Genomic DNA, 10,032 nt, shown 5'->3' on the forward strand with positions numbered 1-10,032 from the left:
AAAAAATAAAAATTACCAATTCATAAAAAGAAATAAAACTTTTAGGACAATTCGATTTTTTTTTTTTTACATACTGAAAAAAATATATGTATCATATTTTTAGCATCACCTCAAAAATAACAATTTTTTGCATGAATTTTAAAAATGTTCATGAATTATAATTACTAACCAAAGAATCAAAAAATATCATTTGAATCAACATACACCGGTCTAAATATATAGTTGGAAGAATAGAAGGCTAAATAAAAGACCTATAGTTCTTCCACTTCATAAATAGCACAATCAGATAATTTAGAAAATATTTTTTTATTAGAAAATCTTTATAAAAGCAAAGACTAAGAAATGGTGGACTAGCAATTATTATGAGAAATTTATGTTTAACAAAAAAAAAAACTAAAGAAAAAAAATAGAAATTTTATGGTTGGTGTGAGAAATCAAATAAAAACTTTTAAAAAGGAAAAAAGAATTGTTTAAATCCTAGGCGGGAACAATGATAGTTTAGTCATAGAAATAGGAGAAATCAAACCATATACATTTTTTCTTTAAATCTGAATAAATAAGATAAAATATTTGAGAGAAAAAATCAATTGACTCATACAAAAACTATAGGACCATCTGCATAGAATCATTTAAAACAATTCTTTTGTGCTGGCGCCCCCATAAATTTTTTACGCGCCCCATTCATTTAAAAATATTTTCCCCATACAGTTTTTATGAGGATGCTCTCATACATCAAATTTTTTTATGCGCCAGGAATCCATGGGAATCCTATGCGGCCATGCTTAATTTAGTTCTTAAAACTCCAACCCTATCTCATGCACCCACCGCCATCGTCGCTCCCAAAGCCTTCCCCTATCTGGTTCCCCACCACCACTCCCCTCCCCTCTCGGCAAACGCAGATCCTGATCGAAGCCCCCCCTCTCTCTCTAAACCCCGAGGTCGGCCATGGCATCCTCCCAGCCATTCCCCTCTGGCGCCCTGCGGCCCCGCCCTGGTTTCAACCCCAACCCCTCCTTCTCGCCTCTTGGTCGACACGCTCTAGAACATCCAGATCTGCCGCCACTAACCGCCCACCACCGCCCCTCCTTTCTCCTCCCTCGCCTCCTGCTCGGCCCCTTTCCTACCGCCGCCAACATCTCCCATCCCGGCCATCCCCCCTTCGCCTCGACCCCATCCCTTATCCACCCTGATCACCAGCAAAGGCCCCACCTTTGGACTCAGCACCCCCCCACCCCCCCCCGCCGCCCAGCAGCCGCCCCCTTGTCCCCACCGGCCTCGATCAAGGTGCCTCCCCCTTCCGTTGCCCCTCCCCAACCTTCTGTCTGGGTCTCCGTTGTCGCCTTCCTCCCCATCGGTGCCGAAACGAGGCGGCCCTCGCTTTTTTCGGTCCTGGCATCAGTTCCATTCCATCGAGCATGAGTAAGGCAAAGCCCATCCCTCAGTTTTTCCTTTCTGGTTTTCATAAGAGCATGTGAGCATGATGCCCCCGAAGCCGACCCTATGTCGAGTGGCATAGGTGCTGTGCACATTTCGGCGTTCTCATCTCCGGCCGAATCAATGCAAGGTAACCTTCGTCCGATTTCTAATCTCCTCTTCTCCACGATTTATTTTCATTTTTTTGTTTCGTCGTCTTCTCCAACCCCATCTTCTCCGCAGCCCTATCCCCAACCCTAACTCTAACTCGAGTCCTGACCCTAACCCAATCCCTAGCCTTAACCCTAACCCTAAACTAAACCCTAACCCAATTTATAACCCCAACCCTAAGCCTAATCGGATCTTAACCCTAACCCTAAGCCTAATCACTCCAAACCCTAATCGAAATCCTAACCCTGATCGTAACTCAATCACTAACTCTTAACCCTAACCAGACTACTAACCCTAACCCTCACACCCAATCCAAATACAGTTCGTATCCAAACCCAGGTTTTAACCCGAACTCTAGACCTAACTCTAGTCTGTTTCCTGGCTGTAACCCCGAATCACGACTCCAATCAAACCAACCCGGGTTCAATGACCCATTAACCTAATTACCCATTATCCCAATCGGATTCAGTAATAGCGGATTTATAAACCCGTTACTCGATCATCCGCACCCTGACTACTGCACTTGTTAACTCGATAACCCGTATCCATTTTATCTTGGATACATTTTTTCTACCTTTTCTGTTCACGTATCCCTCACTTTTTTTTTCTCTGTTCCTTGGAAGGCTACTGAATCGCAGTAGCAACCATAACATATATTTTTTTTATTTTGTTTAAGCACAATGCAAAAGGCTACCAAATCATGGTAGCAACCTTGTGTCCCTTCGTTCCCTCATATGATATTGAAAATATAAAAGAGTTGGATGGCTGCCGAAATCAATGCAGCAACTCTATTTCTGATGAAAAATAAATTCTGTTTATTTCTTATGTGATGAACAAAAAAATATAAAGACTGCTGGATTTCCACCAACAGCCTTATACAAACTGATGAGGGAATAAAGATTTTTAAACCACAAACAAATAAATAAAATTAAAAAAAAAAATTTAGCACTCACCTTTTCTCGGTTCCTTACCTGTCGAATACTCAGAACACCATCAACTGAACACAAAAAAAAAGCAATCGAAAAAAAAAAAAAAAAGAAGATGGTAAAGAAAGATACTATGAAACTCATCATTCTTCTTTAGTTCTCCTAACACCAAACCTTTTTGTCTTTGAATCATCCTCTAAAGCTTCACACATATATATATAGTATGATCCAACAAAAGGATGTGATGAGACAGTCCATTGTATTCTCTATTTTTTTTACGAAAATTATCTCTCTCTATTTAAAGCCTCTGAAACTTCTTTTCTCTAACTCTCCATCCCTTAATTAAAAACCCTTAATTAAAAACTAAGGGATGCCTGTGTTATGTCCCTTCAAATTCGACGTGTCCTCATTTTTTCTTTCTTTTGTTTTCCCTTACTTTTACGTGGATGCTGATTCAGCTGAACGGGTTTAACGTAGAGAATGCTACTCTCTTGCATTGCAGAAGAGCTTCGTCTTGTGGCATGGGCATGTACATCATACTTTACTGACTTTCTGTTTGCCTGATTTTTTTTTTCCTTCCACTTCTCTAGGGGAGGCTTAAGGCTCAGGATGTCGACATGTGTCCCTCTGACCTTTTGTATCTCTTGGCCATAACAGCACTCTTTAAGTGTATGATTTTTTTCTGATAAAATAAAAGAGTTGGATGGTTGCTGAAATCCATGTAGCAATCTTTTATTTTTGATGAGAAACAAAATTCAGTTTGTTTCTCATATGATGAACAAAAAAAATACAAAGATCGTTGGATTCCCACCAGCAGCCTTGTGCAAACACTACAACAAAAGCTATCTATAACGATGTTTTTATACCAACGTCTTGAACAAACGTCGTTTAAAAAAGCCTAGGTAGGTGACACAAAGCTGACATTTCTAATATCAATCGTTAAAATTTTATTTTTTATGATATTTAGTGTGATGTTTATATTAAATGTTGATAAAAACTTATATATTATGATATTTTGTTTCTATTTGGCGACGTTGGTTTCCAATGTTTATATAGTTGTATCTTTTGCGACTATAATTACGATGTATCTAATAAATATTATTTATTTTTTTTAAATACTGATGCTTATATTAAATGTTGAAAATGGACTTGTTTATTATGACATTTTGTTCACATTGCACGACGTTTATTTCAAACGTCATTAAAATTATAACTTCTGTGATTTTGTTTATGACATTTATAATAAATGTTGCATAAGCTCCTTTCTTTTTTAAAATACTTTGTGATGCTTATAGTAAACTTCGAAAAAAGACTTATTTGTTATGATATTTTATTTATATTAAGCGCTTATTCACATAAGCTAGCATCAAAATCCAACTTATGTGAAAATAATATATATATATATATATATATATATATATATATATATATATGTTATTTATATTATTTACAACTTCTATTGAATGGCAAAAGTATCATATGTAGCCATACTTATCATGGTTAAATCAATCAAATGATAGGTTTGGAGAAATCGATATTCAATTTTGATGAAAGATTTGAGAAACATTTAACCTATTGTTTGACCAACAATCTTTTAATATGAATTAGGTTTGGCTACTCCAAAATTGACTAATAAACTAATTAGTCAATTTGCTAAAATATGTTAGAATTGGATATCCTAGAGTTAGACTACTAAATAAAAAGATAAGTTTATAGCAAATTGAGTAAATTCTAGTTTAATAGATCATATTAAACAATTTAAGATAATTTGAAGTGAATTAAATAAATTAGGGTTAAATTAACTATAGTGGGTTGGATAGGGGTGGCAATGGGTTACATTTAGAAACAAATCTTGTAAGGATTCAAGTTAGAAATCAAACTTGCTAGTCAAGATCCAGATCTGAGTTTGAATATGAATAAACTAGACAAGACTTGGATCCGAGTTTGACTCGAAGAAAGTGAATGAGATCCGAATCCAAAAAATCAGATCGGATTCGGATCGAATTTTTGACTTTCATATAAAATTCTATATATATTTTTTAAAAATTATCAATAAAAAATATTTTTGATCGGATTTTGGATTTTCGGATTCGGATCCAAATGGATTTGAATCCAAATGTGAATTTCATTCGGATCATATTTTTGGATTTCGAGTTCGACCTAAATTCAAAAGAAGTAGAATGCCAATCCAAAAATTTGATTAAAATTCGGATCAAATTTTCGGATCGTAGAGATCTATCGTCACCCTTAAGGTGAGATAAATTGCTCTTCTATTATTAAGTCACCTTGTTTCAAGAGATTATAATTGGGTTTGATCAGATTATCTTATTAGAATAAATTGGTTCGGATTTAATATATTTAGGTCAGTTTAAAATTAAACCCAATCTATTAACTTAATTTACAATCCCTCCATATTTTTTTTTGATACAATATCTCTCTATGTTTTCAATCTCTCTCCTAAATAGTCGTTCCCTCTTCCCCTTGCAAACAAAAAAAAAACCTAACCCTAACCTTCATTGCTGCTAGTCATGTAAGGGTGACCAGCCATCGCCAAGCGGCGATCAGAGTCGGGAGAGTAGCCAGCGATGGTACTACCTCTATCCAATTTTCCATCAAAAAAAAGAGTAGGAAACATGGAAGATGAGCTCCCAAAGGGAGTTCTTTTCCTTCTCTGATCAGAAGTCTCAAATCCACTCAAAAATATAGTTTAAATCTAACTCTAATTTCTCCCCAATGAAAGCTATTTAAAGGCCTATAACATCGTGATTTATCTCATCGAAAATCACCATGTTCACTCTATTTTTCTTTCCGTTCATTCTTTTGGATTGCCGATGGATTACATTATTTTTGGCCATCGAAAATTAGATCAAAATTCATCGAAGACTAGGTAAATCCTTCCCATCTTATTCCCTCAATAATTCTTAGTTTTAATTTTGAATTTTTGATGAGTTTTATCGGCAAAAATCACTTGAAATTTTTTTTTTGAATTCCTAGTTTTTGTTTTTGATTTTGCTTGCTGTTGTCATTGGCTGCCATCGATCATCGGACTAGGCTAGTTATGGTCGTCGACGATTGCCCCTCCAGCTTCAAGGGTCGTTGGCGGGCAGGGGGTCTTACTAGCTCGGAAAGAAGGGGGAAAAGGGTTCCCTCTGTTCTGTGAAAGAAAGAAGACAAAAAGGACCGTGGGTCCCCTGTCCCATGAAGAAAAAAAAGATAAAGAAAGAAAAAAGGAAAGGAAAAAGAGAAGAAAGAAAAAAAAGAGAAAAAATTTTCTCTCTTCTCTCTTTTTTTTCTTAATTTTTCTCTCTCCACTTTCTTTCTGATATTTAACTATAGTCCATTACCCTCCTACCCTCCTACTAATTATATTAATAAATTAATGTTTTAGCAATTCTATATGATTTATAGGTGAGTTTTCATCACATACAAGATGAGTGTGTTTTCAGGTTAGAATCTTTGATTCATAAAGGTATTATTTTTATTTTTATGGATCTTTTGATGCCTTTTTTAAAGTTCACATAGACTTCAACAATATAGTTTACTTTAGAAATATAATATAATACTCTTATTACTGCTTATTAGTTCTTCGATGTTTGACTTAGTTTGGTTATATCTTTTATACTAGTTTATAAATATAATGTAACTTTATTATGTTCTAATTATATCTTTTTTTATTAAAAAAAGATATTTTTTTGGATTCGATGGATAAATCTTGGATTCATGAGTTTAACAAAATTAGTGCAAGATATTTGCAAGGAGTTGCTTTGTAGATTTTGCTCTTAAGTACTCTGCCGATGAAAAGCTTGCTTGTCTCTAATCGTGCTTCTTATGATTGTGGATAGTGTAGTATAGATGCATAGCTTAATGTGCGATAATTTATGGAAGGTATAGTTATTGGCCAACATACAAAGATCGAAATATCCACCCAAATGGTGAGACTTTGAATCCAGAGGCTAGCCTCTAAATTTTATCAATTTTTAATGGAAACTGATGAAGAACTTTTTAAGGGGTATATGAAACATAGCAAGTTCTCATTTATTCTTGATCTATTTCGTAAGAAGTGTTTGAATAGATGGAGCAATAAATTTTTTAAAGCATTGCCGGACACATTAAGAGAGACATTATGAGAGGAAGATAAGTTGTTTAAACATCTTATGAGGTCAAAAAACTTATTCATAAACTGGGATTTGATTATGAGAAAATTCATGTTTGTCCTAATAATTGTACATTGTTTTGAAAAGAAAGGGTGATGATTAAATTTGTTTGACATGTGGTGCTTCTAGGTGGGTGACTAATACTAATAATTTCAATGTTGGCTCTTCTACATCAGCAAATAAGAAGCAAAAAAAAAAAAACTAAAAAGATCTTACGATGGTTTCCTTTAAAACCAAGATTGTAAAGATTTAACACCAATTTAACACTAGTTGAATTTGATGATTGGAGGAAAGTTCCTATAGAATACAAAGATGAGACATGGAGAGTTGTGAAAATAAGTTATTATAGATCTTCTATATTTAAGTTGGATCATTTAATTCAAAATTACTAGATTTATATTGTAAATATTTTCTATATTTTTTTCTATATATTTTTGTTCCTAAATCAAGTTTGATATGTTTTCAATCAAAGTTTAATTTGGCATCAAATAGGAGGTCATAGGTCATTAAGCAAGTTGGACGTTGCTTGAAAGAATTTAAACATATGTTATACTGTGATAATTTTTTAAGTATAAGTCTCTAACTGAACTGAAGGCTAATGTGGATCCTTGAATTTGACCCGATTAGTGGGTTGCACTTGCTAATAAATGATATTCATCGAAATGATGGGTAATATGTTAATTTTTAAAATATTATGTGAAAATCTAATATTATGATTTAATACTATGAGTCGTGGATATATTTATAGTTAAAATATGAAAAAGAATGCCACATATTTCTGGTACCATATCTTTTGCTAGAAGAACTGAAATGGGGTTATGTAGTATTACTTAAAAAATATATAAAATTTTTTTATTTAATATTTTTTTATTCTTGTTTATTGATTTTTTTTTTGAGAAGTAGTCATTGATATTTTTATATGTAAGTTATTAATTTTATTTTTTTATTGTATAAAAGTTTAAAAAGACAGGAAAGCGTTCTGATAGAGCAAAGTTATATGTGAATTGGCACAAACATAAAGATAGAAAGCCAGTGACTACTGAGACAGCAGCTATTATTGTAATTTATTCTCTTACACTCTTGCATATGTTTACTATAATTATAGATTTTATTTTTAAAAATTAAAATAATATTACCATATAATTTTTTATATTCTCTTTTTATGCATGAAAGAATTGAGAATCTTAGAGCTGCAAAGGAAGCAAATGGTAAAACATCTCAAATATTAAAGAATTTTGTACCTTTAAAAGGGGACATATTATCTCAAGCAATTGGGCCTGAGAAACATGGGTGTGTGCGTGGAATGGATTTTGGAGTTACCCCCAAAATATTTGGAAAGGCAAATATTGACACGATAAAGGAACATGAGCAAAAAAAAAAGGAGGAGAAAAGAATATTAATAGAGAATTATAAAATTTTAAGTAATGAAATGGTACAACTTAAGGAGTTAGTTGCCAAATTTATTGGTTCAAATGTCGAATACATTGGGTAGGTATAGTCACTCCACTTTGTATGTTGAATAATTTTTTTAGTTAGTATGTATAATAATATATATGTAAAGAATGTTGATTGATAATATTAATTTTGAAAGCTACTATAGGTTTTTGATGCTGGTAGTTCTGGTAGTTCGGTCTATGCAAGTGTTCAACCACAATCTCAACATCCTGGTTAAAGATTTACTATATTTGGAGGTGAGTTCATTATTTTTGAATGACAAATAATTTATTATTTTTATTCTCAATTGGTATAATACAAATAAAGAATAAGTTGAATATACTTCAATTCATGTATATATTTAAATAACTAACAAGTTGATTTGCTATTTTGCAGATGATGAAGATTGATTGAAATATTTTGTTTATAGTGGTGCTTTTTGTCAGTAGTGTGTGATGAAGCAAACTATGGATATTGGATTTTGTAATGCACAACTCTATTATAGCAACATGTGGGTGCTTTGTTTTGAATTTTGTAATACAAACTCTATGGTAGCAACATGGTATTTTGTTATAGGTTTGGTCATAAATGAATATTTGGATTGTTTTGACTCAATGGTTTTTAATTATACTGATTTTGATATTATAAAATTTGGTTGTCTGTAAAGTTTGTATTTAATAATGAAGTATTTGATCATTACTATTTTTCACAAATAGGTTGTATGATTAATGGTAAATATAAATTAAAAAATAGTTAATTAAAAATAGTTAAAGCGATGTTTACAAATGTCATTATAAGTACAATAAAACGATACATTATATCTACTTTAAATTTATAGAGCGATAATTATAAAATATTATAATAAGTTATTTCTACCGACATTTCTGCATATGTTGGTATCCATATTTATAGTGATGTATACAACTGACGCTACTTATTTCTTATACATTAATATTTATAAGTATTGCAATAAACTATTAAAAGTGATGTTTGCTAAACATCGTCATAAATCTCTTAAGTTAGCATTTATAAGCATCTTTCTAAGCTTGTGATCAATAGATATTACATCTTATAACAACATTTCGAAATGTCGTAATAACACATACTCTCGTGACATTTGCGTAACATCATAATAAATCATCGTCATAAATAAGATACCAATATTTGTGAGAACTGTCACCATAAAAACTAATGACACCGACATTTGTGAGAACCGTCACCATAAAAACTAATGACGGTCATTTAAACAACGTTTATCCAATGTTTGTTTAAAACATCGATATAGAGATATTATGACGTTTGTATGGTCACTTACGTCATTTGTTGAACGCCGTCATAATTTTTTTTATTGTAATATGATGAGGAAATTAATAAAAATTTTTAAATAATAAATAAATAAATAAATAGCATTCATCTTTTCTTGATTCCTTGTCTGCTAAATACTCAGAACACCACTCTTCTCAATTCATTGTATCATCAAAAAAACTAATTGAACACAAAAAAAATAGCAATCAGAAAAAGTAAAAAAAAAAATAAGGAAAGATACTATCAAACTCATCTTTTTTCTTTAATTCTCCTAACATCAAATCTTTGTGTCTCTGAATCATCCTCTAAAATTTCATGTATATATAACATGATCCAACAAAAGAATATGATGAGATAGTCTATTGTGTTCTCTATTTTTTTTTTTTTACAGAAACTTTCTCTTTATTTAAAGCCTCTGAAATTTTTTTTTTCCTGACTTTTCATTCTCTAATTAAAGAATAAGGGATGCCTGTGTTATGTCCCTTCAAATTCGACGTTCTTTTATTTTTTTTTTCTCACAAATAAGCTACGCAATCCTTGCGTGGACGCTGATAATTAGACTGGACGGGCTGAATGAAGAAAATACCACTCTGTTGCAAGCACATGGTTGCCATACTTTCGTTGAAAAA

The 10,032-nt window shown here is 32.5% G+C and overlaps 1 long non-coding RNA gene across 1 annotated transcript; it reads left to right on the forward strand.

Annotated features, from left to right (window-relative positions):
* Positions 1 to 821: 821 nt before the first annotated feature.
* On the forward strand, positions 822 to 8,713 carry LOC105046312 (uncharacterized). Its single transcript, XR_832235.4, has 3 exons — positions 822 to 1,564; positions 8,265 to 8,355; positions 8,495 to 8,713. It is a non-coding gene; the product is annotated as an uncharacterized lncRNA (long non-coding RNA).
* Positions 8,714 to 10,032: the final 1,319 nt, after the last annotated feature.

This window comes from Elaeis guineensis, chromosome 5 (genome assembly GCF_000442705.2).
Source record: "Elaeis guineensis isolate ETL-2024a chromosome 5, EG11, whole genome shotgun sequence".
Taxonomy (NCBI): domain Eukaryota; kingdom Viridiplantae; phylum Streptophyta; class Magnoliopsida; order Arecales; family Arecaceae; genus Elaeis; species Elaeis guineensis.